At 47.4% G+C, this 16,494-nt stretch overlaps 1 protein-coding gene across 3 annotated transcripts in view; it reads right to left on the bottom strand.

The window, feature by feature from the left end:
- The window catches only part of plxnb2b (plexin b2b), a 110,492-nt gene that overhangs the window by 92,821 nt on the left and 1,177 nt on the right, over positions 1-16,494 (bottom strand). The gene's annotated exons all lie outside the window — the stretch shown is intronic.

The raw sequence follows: 16,494 nt of genomic DNA, 5'->3' as shown, positions 1-16,494 counted from the left end.
CACAAACACATTCCCTCCCTCGGGGTTTCTGAACAATAAAGAGAGACCCGTGTCCCTGCGGTCATTTGAGGCATGCTGGCAGTGGGCAGACACAGATAAGAGTTTGCATTGGTGGAGGCTGACACGCTGCGATTATCTCCCGCTGCTGGAACTGACCGTCCATCAATCCAGACGGCCGAGAGGACCGTGGGCCGGCCGACTCAATTGTTGCCCGAGAAGAGATTTTTATGATTCAATGACCTCGGAGAAAAACGTGTCAAGTGTTTCAAAATGTGTTGTCGTACTAGCGCACTCGTGCATTGTGATTTAGATTCACAAATACTCATGAAGAGATGGAAAAGTGCAGCAGTCTCAGCGGTACAATCACTAGCACATATGTCAGCACACACTCTCATACACACACACACACTCTCACACACACACACACACACACACACACACACACACACACACACACACACACACACACACACACACACACACACACACACACACACACACACACACGGCTATGCTCAGAGACTACCACCTGACTTTCCAGGGCTCCCTCTGAAGTCCCAGTCTGCCTTCCTGGCTCTCTCACCACCTTCCCCCTCACCTCATGCTGAATGTTCTGGACACGAAACCAAGTCCATATACCGGAGTGAGCCACAGGAGAGATGGAGGAAGGGAAGGAGAGAGGAAAGAGAGAGAGAGAGGGGGGGGAGAAAGAGAGTGTGTCAAGAAGCACATTCTTTCTGCTGGGCGCCATCTGGAAGTGGAAAGGTAGATAAACAATGACGTGAGCCGCATCCCATCTCCCTGCTAAAGCCTGAACACGCACACGCACACACACACACACACACACACACACACACACACACTCGACACAATGCATGAGCGCCATCGCCACCGATCCCGAGCAGCGCGCCAAGCATTGTCAGGCATTGGGTCTTATCAATCATTGGCCAGATACTGAGCATAAGCGTGAGGCAAACAAAAGGAAGGGAGAGAGAACAAAAATGGAGGGGAGCTGCGAGCGACAATGAGAAACACAAATGAGACGATGGCTGGGAGCCACCCGTCCACGCGGCCCGGACCGACTCTATTTAATCTGGTCAAGTCTGCCCCAAAATCAAAGCAATCTCCTCCAGTGAGCAGACACAGGACGGAATCAGACAGACGATCCCACCCAGAAAGGAAGTAGCTGTGGAATTGAATGAGGGGATACGGGGGCTATGCTGCATTGTGCTAGACATTCAGACTATTACGGCTAGGGAACTCTCCTTTATTTTAAAGTCCATTTGCATTCACTCAGCTTGCGAGAGGAGCTCGGGGGCAACGTTAGCTGCTGCTCCTGCTGCTTTTGAATTCCTCTCTATCTTTTTTTTAGGCCCTTCTGGCATGCAATATATCACAGTAGTAGTAGAATCTTTATTATCCCTTATGGGGAAATTGTCCTTTCAGTAAGTCAGCGATAATAACAAAAACAATATCCATACGATACAAGAGCATAGAAGTTGAACACTGATGAAGCGCAACAGCTGGAGCAACAGCCGGAGGGATCCTCCCTGTGGATGCTACGCCTCTTGGGGCCAACCTGCTCTAAAACAGTGCTTAGCTAGACCCGAGTTAGAATAGAGTGAGGCGTATAAAGGCCACAGTGGGGATGACGTGAAGGAAGAGGACCAAAATGAAGAGACTTTGACAGCCATCCCTCGGGCGGCAAGAGGAGCTGCACCTGTATGCACCTCGGCTCTGCTCAGTTTAGTTTCCACCTCTTCAGACTCCAAGCCCGCCCACTTGCGCACACACACGCACACGCACACGCACACACACACACACACACACACACACACACACACACACACACACACACACACACACACACACACACACAGCAGACTTTTCAGCCCTGCTGGCACTGGCAGACACAACAGGAGGGAGGGATCAGGTGGCTGGGGCAAGGAAGCAACGAAAAGAGAAGGGTTGGGGGATGGGGGGGGCTTGACAAATGAGTCTTTCGTCAGGTAACGTGGAGGGAAGGAAGGGAAGAAGATAGGTTAAGGGAGGGGAGGGTGTCTGTCAGCTCATATTGGTTCACCAGCGAAAATCTCCTGCCCTGATTAGAAAGCGCTGCAGCCGGGAGACGGGAGGACGGAGACACTTTGAAGGAGGAGGCATTTAGGAGCGGGTCCGTTCGCAGCCGAGGAGCGCTTACTGATGCTGATTGAGGAGACAACGAGACACGGCCTCGGTCTCTCTGCCTGGGACACTTCTCACCATGACGGCACTGATCAAAAAGAGCAGGAGGGACAAGGTGGAGGAAGAGCCCTGGGAGCATTCAAGGGCCTGAAATGTGGGTCACACACACACACACATGACATATTAATACAATGACTGACGAGAGAAGAAAAGTGAGAAGAGAGGTGAGAAGAAGATGACTGAAAGGGTGCCAAAAATATGCGGAGCAGCGGAGAGGAATTACGTCTCCACGTGTCCCAGCATGTACGGGATACAGAGGGCTTCTTTAGAAAATAAGAACGTAATAAACTTTAAAGTGATTTTGGCCGCAATGAATGCACGATCCTTCAGCTTTATTCAGACCTTGATAAATGTCCACTGTCGAGGTTGTTATTAAACACCAGAGAGACTGGTGGGTCCCTGTGCCAGGCAAAACTAATTAAATCCAGGCAGATGTGTCTGGACAGTGGTGTAACACACACACACACACACACACACACACACACACACACACACACACACACACACACACACACAGAATGGTTCATGCTTGGTCTCTTGTATGCACGCTTACACACATGCACACACTCAACCTCTAAATGGGCTGTTAACCATGTCCACAGTGCAATCAGTGCCAGCTGATGAGCCGTCACTGCGCTAACTAGACCAGGTGAGCACACAACAACAGCATCTCAGCATCAATTTTTCTAACTCCGGTGTGCTTGACTTCGGAAACTTTTTGTCAGCCTTCCACCCCGGTGCCTTGTTATCCCCGCCAATACCAGGCAACGCATTTCTTTTCTTGTATTCCCTACCTTCGCTGCCGCAGGTAATGATGAGAGTTAGAGCTAACAGCAACCAATTAATCTTTCATGGTGCACGTGTTCATGCTTTTGTTAGGTCTGCTCCGTGAAATTGTATGAGACTTGCAGCTGTACAAAAGAGGGCTGGTGACACTTTCATCCTGTTCGTCTGCCTCCTCCTCCTCCTCCCTCTCCTCCTCCTCCTCTCCACTTTTCATTCTCATACTTTGTGAGCAAACAGCTGGGCTTTTTTTTCCTCTGCAATAGCTATCATTACGGCAGCCTACAGGCATGAGAGCTGCACTCCAAATCGCTGATGGAAGCCCAGCTAGCCGAGTCAGAGTGGGAGATGAGATTGCATTGGCCATGTGAGTACAGGGGAGGGGAGGGGAGGGGGACGATGGCTATCAGACGATAAACACACAGAACCACACATCCGTGCACACATACACGTACAGAAGGGTATGACATGAGGCAATACAAGTGCCCGTGTTTTATCTTCATTTAGGCTGGCTGTCCCATTGTCTTGTAATCACACCGTTCTTAGGTCACATACACACATCAGCAGCTCACTAACGGTCTCTAAAAGACACATACACACAGTAGTGACTAATCACCCATCTGGAGCAGCAGTTCCCAGGTCTGGATGACAAAGCGTCCATGCCCACAAATATAGGCTAATGCCCTTCCCAACAAAGGGCTTAGGCTGCATTACAGCCAGATACAGACAGGTCTAAAGAGAAGGTGGGGTGGGGGGGGTGGCCTATGACCTGGCCCAGACAAGCATGGACAGGGAAGGAAGCAAGTGACATCACAGATAAGGGTGATGTACTTAGGCTAGCTGCTAGTGGCTACATGGAGCTGACAAGTCTGTACGTGCACTCGATTTCAATAGGAGCTCCCCGAGTCAAGGGCAGGGAGAGGGCAGAGCCAAAACAGTAGAGGGGGAAAAAAAAAAAACATTTCAATGTGACTAGGCTAGTTTGTGAAGTGAAAAATCCTGTGTGGCTTACCCACAGGGCTTTGCTGAAACCCTCTCGTCGCTAAATATTAGCGTGTTAGTGGTGGCAGGTGCTAGCCATGGCCTCTTGGAGCAGTCCATTGGGAGGGGGGGGGGGGGGGGCTTATCCTCCAAATGCCTCAACCGCTATGAAAGACTGTTTCCCTAGCAGAGGCCTGTTGCTGGCTGGCATGATCCAGGTAAGTCTGCGAGTTGCAAGAGGGGCCTGATGCTACCAAAGCCAGGTTCAGAATGCGGGATAAGGTTGGATCAGAGCCAGGAGCCATTAGCGAGCCGTGTGTCTGACACATCGGGCAGAACACAACATTTTCAAAAAGGCGTAGAAGGACTTGAGCGGAGCCGTGGTGAAGAGTGCTAGGCAGCTGTTTCATTCAGGCCCCCTGATAACAACCCCTTGTCCAGATTGGCTACTGCAAACAGGGCAGGGGAAAGCAAGGCAGCGAGAATACAAATCACTTCTTCGATAGTCTACACTGAGCTAAGCAAAAACTACTGCCCTGGCATTCTCTCAGTCATTTCTTAGCTGATGAAGCCCCTTGTGATTCGATGCGCGCTGCTGTAAAGAATTCTAATGCACTTGCATGCATTTAGATTAATGTGCATCCTTACAAAAGAGCATATGACAGTATGGTTAATAAGCAGAAAACACTTAAGCTATCAGGAAGGGCCAGCAGCATGAACAGACAAAGATCTAGCTAATGGCCCTCGCCGTATCATTTACGGTACAGACCCTAGCCAAAGGCAGAATCACACACCGGCTCCAAAGACAGGGGAGAAGGGAGAGTCTCTCTGTTCAAGAGATAACATCCTAAGGATACGTTCTAGAGGGACAAGTCTTTGCTTTCAACCCCCACTGTGAATAAGAAAAACAACAAGTTTCTCTATTCAAGAGATAACATCCTAAGAATACTTTCCAGAGGGTCGAGTCTTTGCTTTCAACCCCCACTGTGAATAAGAAAGCAACAAGTGCATCAATTATGAGAGTGGGGAAAGAAAACTCAGGGTTATTCAACCCTCTACTTCCACTTAGTCCTTAGATATAACTACCAAACAAAGCTTGTGAGAAATGTGACTAACGAATGGAGGCACTTCACCCAGCACAGCACCCAGCACAGCACCCAGCACAGCCTGTATTCTGTTTTGCAAAGAAAATAAAAAGTCTTGACAATGTGACTCTCATTTCAATTATAAATCCGTGGAACAAAAAAGTGATTTAAAATACTGAAACCATCTGGCTTCAAGTGGTGCTTGATCTTAATCAGACACAGATTCAAGTGGACTGTCCACCTATCATATACTGACCATTGCAATCACCAAAAGCAACAAGCTTCTACATCTGTGAATGTGGCTCAGTCCCATTAAAAACCCATCACACCCACTACCGCCACGCTACGCTTACTGCGCACAAAACCCATTGCTATAATTGGCTCCACTGCAGCCATTTCCGATGGGCCAACCGGCAAACGCAACAAAATAAAATACTCTGCACTACCTGGAAGAGATCCAAACTCCAGTCATGTCTCAGTGACAATCAAGCATGACAAATTATTTCCAAACATGGGGAAGAAGTGAAAACACAAGGACTGTTCCAATCAGACGGGAGAGAAATAAGGGATGAAAATAGAAAAGACAACAAAACATTGTTCATTGCTTGCTTCGGGAGGCTAATGGTGATGGCACACCTCCAGGTGACAACACTCACTGCATCACTCCACATTAAACAGACAGAAAGGTGCGGTTGCGAGGCAGATCTGTTGTTTTACACGGTCCGCAGCGAGGGCCACAACCATGTCATTACCCCAACCAGCGAAGAAGAAGGAGAAGAAGCCCAGAGCCTGGTAGGCTGAGAGTTTGCGGCAGAGTCGACAGAGCGTTTGTTTGAGGGGTGTTTGACAATGAGAGAAAGATAAACAGAAAAGCGGGGGGGGGGGGGCTGTAGTTAGACTGTGAATGTGTTTGAAAGTGTGACTGAATCAAGTCTGTGTGCCATAAAGGCTCAACTGTAGTTTGAGCCAGCAGGAGATGTTTGTCATACCAGAACGAGAAGCGTGTCTGGACTGGGACAAGACTGAGAGAAAAATGCTAGCGGGGCCCTGAGGCTCTCTGAATGAAAACACACTGCTCTCTCTCTTCCACAGAACACACTCAAAAGACAGACTCGCAAACTCATGATTTGAGGGAAGGGGGAGCTCGCTTAAGGCCAATCATTAATACAAAAACAGAAAAAGAAATTGCAAATGAGAGCTAAGGGCAGGAGGGGAAGCTGTTTATTGAAAAAAAAAGTGTAATTTATAAGCAAAGTAACTAATTATCAGCAGCCAGAGACAATAGAAACTCACAATCGGTCATAATTGTTTCTTGGTGTGACATGACTGCAGATAAAGGAAAACTATAATTGATATTCTGAACTGAATTTTGTTAATTAAAGCACCGATTATTCTGCTAAACATACTTCGACAACCAGAGGCGCAGCGCTGCCCTTTAGAAAAGGCACTTGCATAGCGTTAAACTGAATTCCTTGGAGGCCAATGTTTTTGGCAGCGCTGTTGTCGGGGGATCGGGACGTTCAATGATATGCAAACAAACACAAAAGCGGGAGAGAGCGGTTTGCACACGAGACAATCCCCAAACCAAGCATTTTTTATTTGTTTCCTCCAATAAATGTCAAGCTTTGTTAATTGATTGAGCCTGGGTGGGATAGAGACTGAGAGCGGGGAGAAGGTGTGTGGACTAATTGTGATTTCATCCCTCTCTGCTCACGGGGGAACTTGATGCCAAAACCTCACACCAACAACTAAAATAAGCCTAAATAAAACCCTCATGTAGGAAAAAGTTTACAGAGAAAAAAAGTGCCCTGTAATTACTGCAGCATATCTGTGGACTGAAGGGTTTGTGGATTAGAAAGGTTGGACACTGAACAAAAGGGGACCTTGGCTTACTGAGAGCCTGGTCTGGGCATATAGGGGTGGGAGTTGAAGACAGCACACTTAATGGAAGTGACAGTCAGCAGATACGCGCCAGTCCCATCTACCCGCAGCCTCCTCCTCTGGCGGCCCGGAAAAGAAAGGGAAAATAACCCCCCTCCCCCCTCCCATCTCCAGATTACACACAACGCACCCTAACATACCAGGACAGAGGGAGGGGAGGTGTGTGTGTGTGTGTGTGTGTGTGTGTGTGTGTGTGTGTGTGTGTGTGTGGGGGGGGGGGGGGCATAGACAGGGAGTGCTGCCAGGGCCTACTTTTAGATAGCGTGGTTATCAGCGGGAGAAGGAGAGAGAGAAACAAAGAGGAAGTTTACTAGCGTTGTTTTATCTGGAAGGGCATTAAACTGAGAGGCACACAGGGGACGAGGCAGCGAGAGTAAAAAAGAAAGACCATTCAGAGGAAAGGGAGAAACTGTCTAAAGTCAGGCAACCTTCAGAAGCGTCCTGTGTCTCTAACTCACAGTCACACACACACACACACACACACACACACACTTTGCCCTTGGCTGAAAGTCATCCCTGGTTCATGGTTGCTGGCTTTGATAGGAGCCCGGGCCCTGGAACGAGTTACTAACGACCCAGAAAGCAGCTCGTCGGGCCATCGGTGCAGCTTGATATGCAGCGAGAGAGGCTGTCACTGGGATGGAAACTGAATGTGGCCTTTGATAAAACACTCAAAGCGGGATGAAAACAGAACAGGAGGAAGGCAGCCCATTAGGCCGCGATAGAAAGGAGGGGAAATACAGAGGGCCAGACGACGGGGACCGAGGGGGTAAAGCCGTGGCTCTGTGTGCTGTCCTTGACCCTGTCAGATGGGGCTGAGGCCTGCGGTGAGAAAGAGTGTTGGGCACACTGCCCCCCCCAGGTGTGAGCTGGAGAGGGATGAGAGGCACAGCGATGAGGGGACCACACCTGCAGCACCGAGGCAGTCCGCCGGAGCCCACTAATCAGAGAACTTAGCCGCTGACCTCTCCACGGGCTCCATACCTTTTAATGAGATCCATGCCTTTGATTCGTCTAGCCACCTGGAGGGAGAGACCGATCGCCGCATAAGCTCACACATCAACTTTGCCGACTGTGGATGGACACTTTCGCATCCACACACTACTGTGGACACGGACACCAGAGATGTACACAGTTGAAATAATGAGCACTCCATAATCCACAATGTCTGAGGGCTCTCGTGTGTGTGTGTGTGTGTGTGTGTGTGTGTGTGTGTGTGTGTGTGTGTGTGTGTGTGTGTGTGTGTGTGTGTGTGTGTGTGTGTGTGTGTGTGTGTGTGTGTACACGCATGCACAGGGGAAGTGGATACACAATGGCGGACTGCAACAAGCACTGCCTGAGAACCGAACGAAAGCAAAGCTAATCAGCACACACAGAACCACGCGGACGTACGCTGAGCCCGGCTCAAGGTCACAACACCCGCCTTGTTAAGAGAGGGTACGAGGGAGGTGCAGGTGAGATTGGATCCAGGCATGCTTGCTCACAGGTAGAATTGAATTATTGATCAGCCAACAGATTGTGTTATGAGGAATTCATGGATTCATGCCTGGGCTGTCCAGCTCCCTCAGGCTGAACGACAGACTGTGCCGGGGAAGCCTAGTGGGGAGCGGGTTGCACTAGTCGAAGTTGGAATTACGAGTGGGCAACGAGAGCTCGCACTTAGACAAGACAGAGCAAACAGCGAATCGATCAAGCTGGCTGGGGCGATGCGTACAGCAGGAAGGCCTCACCCTCGCTGCGCTGAGAGAGCTTTAACTGCTCACACACTGAGTGGCTTTTTCATTAGCACTCAGGCAACAGCGCAATCCTCAGCTCTTAATACCAGCAATGGTCAGAGAGGAAATGGAATTTTTATTCGTCTGAGCTCAACGGGTGGTCTGCCGCTGCTAGTAATGCACCGAATTACAGGCCCTCGTTTTCCGTTACTGACATCAGCCGACATGAGGTGCACGCCATTAGACAAAAGGTTGGACGATATTCTGTCCACTTTAGCCCAGAAACACTTCCTTAATGGCGATCTAGAGCATGAGGAACTGGACGGAGTGACCGAACGTTTTCTTCCTTCCTTTTTTTCCCAGGGCCTAACCTAGTTCCTTTAAAAAAAAAAAGAAAAAAAAAAAAAACATGTCTGTAGCCAGGTCATGCTGCTCTAGCCCTAAGCTTTAAGGACACATCACCATCACCTCAAAAGCTAACCGGACTGCTACGATAAAAACAGTCACAGCTTTATGGTCATACGCTGTGGAGTCACAATATAAACTAAAGGTTTGGTCAGGCCTCACATAGATCCCGTGAGTCACAACAATACAGACGTAGACGAAATACAAGTTAACTTTAATCCCGTCCAATCAGATTTCCTTTACAGAAAAAACAGACGCCAAAGTAATTATCTTGCTTTTGCTTTTGTCTTCTGTGCAAAACAGATGTGAGGTTTTAACATGCTGCTAAATAATTGGGGGTAATGTGGGTTTTTTTAAGTCGGAAGGTGGAGAGACGCATTAGGACCCGATGGGAGCAAGATGTTTGCACATATTTTCCGTTACCCAAAAAGGAGACAATCTCCATATGACTAATTAAACAACAGACCCAGAGGAATGCGTGATGACATCCTGACGGCAGGCAAAAACAGAGAACTGAAAGTGAAACAGAACAGAACCTGGTTAAAAATAAAAGCATGGGCTAAGGGAGGCGAAGGAGGAGAGACGTGCCAGTGGAAGTGTACTGTAGATATCAACAGGGAGGACAACAGAGAGATATTAATGGAGGTCTGGAGTGGTGGATAAATGGCTACTCCGGTATGGTCGCACCACCAGTCCAGAAGCAAACAAGCCGCGCCACACTCACATGGCCTCTTACACCCCACTTTGCTTCAATCTGTTGCTGGGAAAGCGGCACACTTCTCCTCCATAAACCAACTGAACGAGGATGAAAGGAAAACGGGGTAAATGTCTCCTGGTGAGACTTGTGTGATTTGGGGATCCAATTTGGCAGCTTGTTTTCTGTAAACATTGTGACTGCAGCTTGTTTTCAGACAACGCGCAAAAGCCAGCGGCGTTAAGCCGTTCGCAGTGCGGGGAGGAAAGAGACAAGGTCTTGGTAATAAGGTTCTCTAACCCCAGCAGCAGATCTACTCGAGCTAATGACTGTAATTAAAGAGCCCAGCTCCACGGAGGAATCAATGACGTGGGATCAGCCCAGACAGGACGTGGAATAGACGTAGCTAAAGCAGAAGGAAGCGACCACAGGGCTGACTTTAAAAACTTACAGGCTGTACAAATGGGAGGCTAAGCGGTAGGCCGGCATGTGTTATGAGGGCCTGTAAATATTTAGGCATTCTTACAGGGGCATGTGGCTGCGACTCTGATGTCATTTCTCCTCAAGCCTGTCATTTGCTTTAGTTAGAGGCTGAGAACCGAGTGGGGAGCAACTATAAACACTGATCTGTGAAAACGGGAAACACTGGGAAACGGAGTGTCACAGGACAAGAATTAACCATACAAGAGGCGCAAGATATCTGTATGACCATCACATGTCTGACCCACTGTACACACATAAGGGAAGAGAAAGAAGAGGTCAGAAAAATGCAGACACCGCGTCTACGTGATTTGCAGACACCGGCATAAAATATATCTAACAACTTCCCCTTTTTTTCGGATATGAAGTTGAGAGGGCATACCGAAACTGACTCTGAGGCTGCCCAGATGAGTCAGTGAGGAATAATGCATGTCATCGCGGCTGCGTGAATAGGAGAGTGAGGCTGGGGGGCAAGCGCAGACACCCAAGACATAGAGCCGTGATGACACCTCCACAGATCTGCATTTCAGAAGACAGCTCCGAGCCCCAGGCAGGTTTGAAGCGCCAGGATTAATATCCACCTAGACTAGAGATGCACCTACTAAGAAAAGACAAAAGGATCGGAGGGGGAAAATAAAGTTATGGAGCGCGAAAGAATGGATAGAGAGAGACTTTGTTCTGCTGATAAAGGGAACCAGACCAGTGCTCAGAGATGGAGCGGTTAACATAAACAGGAAGTTATAAACACAAGGGTAGTAGTGGGCACTTCCTCATTGCTCCAGCACAAAGGTCGTGGTTGGCTGATCAGGCATAGCTAACATTCCTGTTAGACCACGACCACTCCAGAGAGGTGTACACTCCTACAGGTCTGCCACAATGCCCCAACTCAACCAGGTCAATGTCAAAATAAAAGCCCGACTCATACTAATGCCCTGCATGAGCCTGCATTCCAAAAACAAACTAAATGTGACAAACCTCCTAACCAAACTGGATTATTTTCACTGTTGTAGTACATATTTTCTGCTTATGCCTGTTTTGCTGTTTTTTATTAGAGTCCATTTGTTTTTCTGCTCGTATTCTACTTGTCTTTTTCTCGGCTTCTGCTGCTGCGCTGGGCGACTAATTTCCCCCTGGGGATCAATAAAAAAAAAAAAAAGAAAGTCTTAAACTTATCTTTAGAAAAACAGTTAAATCCCACCTCAAACATTAGCAACCACAACTTTTAGCGACCAGTGGTCACTACAAAATGTCATTCTCTTGAGGCAGTGTTATTACTGCTGGCACAGTAAAATGGTCTGTCAGTTTACAGACGAGAAGCAACAGAGCCAGTGGCATTTAACTAGATTTTCAGTAACTTTAACAATTGCTGTATGAACAGATTTTAATAGGTCCCTCTTGGATCATAGGCTGCCGAAAGGCCACGATACTCACCTCATTTACTAGAGACAAGGACATGACACTGACAAAGAAATGATTTCATTTTCATACACCATTTCATTATGGACTGTAATAAAGGCAGACAACCTGGCCTTGGCTGTATTATCCTAACTGTATTATAACACTGCACAACAAGTATATATGCATATTAACTGCCTGTTTGCATAACGTGAAGCTGAATGAGAAACGTCTCATATACAGTTACATGTGAACGTTACGCTTCCATTTCATTCATTCATCCGGCATTGGTTTTCATTTTAATGACACACAGCAACTGAGTGCTGAAAGAGGCCTGCGAGCTTCACACCGGGAAGCACAGGTATGATGAACATTTCATCTTTTTCTCCACAAAACCTTGCCTGACTTCTAATTTGGATTGAAACAGACAAGCAAGAGATAGACACCCAATATCCAGCAGTGCTGCCACCCCCATGTCCATTTCCAGCTGCCAGCGGGCTTCAGCAGATGCCAGAGATAATAAGGACAGCATATGTTTCCTCAAGATCTAATGTTGCCATTTCTATTTTATAACACACTCTGCCCGCAGAATTTACGTCATTGTTTCTAAAAGTTACTCAACTCAATTATGAGGTTGTATTTTCAAGACAATATCAACGCTCCAATTAAAAATGCAAATACAACTTGAAAAAAAATAAAAAATCTACATTAAACTATACGAGGTGCAAATAACTCATGCGTTTTCATAGGATTCACTGAAAGATGTAAATGAGGGACTCTAACACACAAATGCCTGGCGGGTCATCTATAAATTTCCCGTTTTAAATATTTAAAAGCACATAAATAAAGAGCTGTTGCTTACATTATGGTAATTCCAGTAGTAAACATTTTAATATTTTCCCGATCATTTGTTCGTGCCAACAAAGGGGACGTCTCTGGTTTAAATAAAATCTATTTTTTTCATACATTTAAAATAAAGTTGTTCAATCAAAGGATCATTGGTCTCTTGTGTGAAGTTAGACTCTCACAGACCGTCCCTCGGAGTCTTCCTCAGTGTGCCACATTGCCACGCCTTCTCTCTTTGCTCTCTCAGGTCGGTGTGACCTTCATCTCCAGCTGCCGCCAGTGCGCTGACCCTTCATGCATCTGTCGCCCGCCACTCCTGGCTGAGGCTCACATTCAGCGCAACATAATTAATCGCCCAGCGTGCATACGAAAAAATAAATTAAAAAAAGAAGAAGAAGAAGAGGGCCAATACTTGACTGCAACTAGCATATTAACATAAACCAGCTGGATGTCATATTAGCTGTAAAGCAGAGGTGATAATTAAAAATGATCTTGGCAGGAGTAAATTGGTCAGTTTGAGGATTAACTGTGAAATGACTTGGATAAAAAAAAAAAAATGAATTGCACCCTCTGGTGCTTCAGCTAGGATTAAATGGCACTCAACATGGAGCAACTCTCAGTTATGAACAAAAAGTGCGCTGAAAATGCATTACAGGTGGAATAAGTGGCTCCACAGATTTTCCATTATTCCTCAGCTCCTCGAAGCCTGAGTCCATTTAACCAAAATCTCTGTGAAAAAGACATATCACTACCAAATCCTGCACAGGAACGCTAAATTTTGCGCAGACACAAAACGCTGACTCATCTTCGACGCGTTAAAAGTCTGAGAGATCTTTGAATCGTCTTTAAATCCTAAAGCAAAAGGAGCCAGAGTAAACATCAGCCCGTCACATTACGCTGATTGAAAAAGGCAAGAACAACTTCCCTATGAAGTGCTCAAATGGATAGTGTTTTGATAGCGATACGTGCCAGCCTCATTTACCAAAGCAAAAAATAAATTAGATTCCCCGCTCTCTTTTCTGCTGCCAATACGAGCCTCGAGAAGAAAGCATCCGACTGAGATTTCCCAGGATAGGAATCAAGGTGACCCCTCACTCTCATCGCTGCCGATTCATTTTCAGATACCCGCTTCTGTGGCGTCTGGCTGAAACGAAGTGAACTTTTGCCAGTGGCCCGAGCCGGTTGACGTGCCTCCAGTGAGCAGGTAGCATCAAAAGCCTCTGCGCTTCTACGTGTCTGTGTCAGCCTGTCAGTTCAGCCACCATGGGGAAGTGGGTGAGGAGACCGAGGCAGATATCTGTATTGTGTATCCATCACTAGCGTTCCGTCCTCAGCTATGCAACCTCACGTCTACTGACAGCCAACACCTCACAACGTGTCTTTTGAACAGCAACGGAGATCATGTTTTCCTCCGGGCTGATGTTCCTTTTCAACCTCTCTAAACCTCACATCACGTCAACCCTCTCTCTCCCTCTCTCTCTCTATCTTTTTTTAGGATGTCTCATTTGTCGTGCAGAATAGCCTGCCCACAACCTCTCAACCGAGCAATTAAGGCAGCTCCCTCCCCACGTGAATCATTTATCTCTTTCAGGAGCGTGAGCATGTTTACAATATTTATCATGTTCCTCTTACTCATGCTCCCAGCACAGTCTAGGGAAGAGCCACCGTGGTCAAAAGGTAGCAGCGAGGGGGGGAAAAAAACCCCAGCATGAGTTGGCGGGTCGGCGCGGAGAAGAAAGTAAGCCGCGGCGGGTTGAGTGCACGGTGTGGTCGGTCATGGACATGAGATGAAAGACAGTGTGGGTTGAGAACGTGTCACGGTTGTTTCTACGAGGTAAAAGTGCACCCCGCCGAGCTGAAACTTGACCATAAAATCTGCCGCCGAGCTGAAACTTGACCATTAAATCTGCCGCTGAAGGGCCTCGGTTGGAAACCTATGGACTGACCAGGTTAAACTCTGGATTGCAGTGAATCTAAAGCGGATTGGTTGCCATCTTCTTCAACAGAGCCCATCCTCGTCGCCTGCTGCTGGGGGAGCAAAGCATGCAAATTAGCATGATCACACCTCGTAGGTCTGTCATACGTCTGCTTTGTTGTCTCCAATCTCAAGCACACGGAAAGGGAGAAGTGTTGAGTGGCGAGGGTGTTGCCATGTGAAGTACAAACAATCAGAGGAAGAGAGCGGGCCAAAGAAAGGACCGCTGTCGAGGGGATGGTTTAGGACAAGGTTGGGAAGTCCAAGGGCAAAGGGTGGCAGCCGGAAAAAAACCCCGGCGGAAACCAGATCAGAAATCCACCTCACCATGACGTCCCTTCATCATGGGATAATCCTCAAGACGTGAAAAGACAAGCCTATCTCCAATCTGAAGGAAATCTCTATTCCCCAGATTCTTCAGCCGTCTAATACCAGGCTCGACACGCCCTTCACGCATCTGCCCACACCCCCCTGAAGTCTTTGTGTACTTTAGATAAGCAAGAGGAACAAGGTGATGCATATGGCTCTTTCTCATGAACACCGCACCTATTTTATGAGTTTACAAAGTCCATTCCACCGAGGGGACAATGTTCGTCAAACAGTGCCCAGCAGTCAGCTTTTTAAAAGGAGGTCTAACAAACACTGCAATATGATAATGATTTAGATTACATCGTGTTCTTAAATAGGGCCAGGACATAAGAAGATTAACTAGCAATTTCAAAGAACCACATGTAATGAACCATGGAGTATCAGTACTTTTAGTGCCGTTTCTCTGTTCGCAAGCTGCAGACAGGAAGCATTGGATTGCTTGTTGCTTGTAAGGATTATGGTTTTATTTTCAAAATGAAATTGACAGAAGTCTGTAATCCAATGCACAGCAAACAAAAGAGACTGGGGCTGAGTTCAAATTCATTTGACCTCAAAAATATTACAGCGCTCTCTGAAACGCTGAAGCGCTCTCACATGCTTCCAGGACACGACATGGTTTAAACTGTCCAACACTAAAAAAAAAAAAAAAAAGGACAGGATGAACTTTGGCTCACCCAAAACATGTAGCAGCTTAACTGCCGAGTGCTCGCTACCTCCGTTTCTCAGTTGGTCAGAGGCTATTTTACTGGATCCAAAAATACTCTGAGTGGATCTCACCACAAAGTTTCATTTCCAGAGCCAGCAGCCTATTACCAAAAAAAAAAGAAGAAGAAAAAAAAAGCGGGGATTCATGGAAATGCCTGCTTTGTTGTTCACTTTTTCGGTTTCCCTTGTATTATTACAGAGTCGGAGTTTGCGTTCTGCTTTCTGGATTGTTTTGCAGAATCCCGAAACACAAACATGACCTGCATGACAAACGTCTCCTATTCCCGTGCCCTGAGAAGAGCATCTATGATGAAGAAGCGTGGAACGCTTGTCTTCTTCACCCTTACGGGGAGAGCAGGAGAAAACATTTATCACCACTCTCTTCTGCACCGATAAGGTGTCTCTATTTATTCAGAGTGGAGTAGATAAACCCTGAATGAAGCATTGTGGGGCAGAGAGAAAGAGAGAGAGGAAGGAGACAGGGAGATGGTGGACGGAGGGAAAAGACAAGGAAGCAGCTTGGTTTTCAATTGCTTGTGTGTGTGTGTCCATGTGAGCAGATGGCATCTATTGGAAAAACCATCCCTGCTCAGTCGGGAGACTGGAGGTTGACCCCCTGCTTGAGCTCCCCTCCAGCCACCACCAGCCGCCTTTCCTGCCTCCACGTGCCCCCCCCCCCCCCTGCCTGCACTAATCCATTCCCTCTACGAGACCGCTTGTATAAGGTCATCTACTAGGAATAATCCCCAGGAGACGTACAGTAGATCTGCGCGCATATCCGGGTAAGAGGATGGCAAGGGGCTGCGAATATAAAAAGGGTGATTTAGTAAGACAACAAGGCAGTACAGTGGTGTGAAGGGGGGGGGGGGGGCCGTG

This window comes from Cebidichthys violaceus, unplaced genomic scaffold, assembly GCF_023349555.1.
Source record: "Cebidichthys violaceus isolate CVI_PGR_0920_01 unplaced genomic scaffold, fCebVio1.0.p SCAF_3, whole genome shotgun sequence".
Lineage (NCBI taxonomy): Eukaryota > Metazoa > Chordata > Actinopteri > Perciformes > Stichaeidae > Cebidichthys > Cebidichthys violaceus.
The sequence above is the reverse complement of the archived record's forward strand: the minus strand, read 5'-3'. Positions and strand labels throughout refer to the sequence as shown.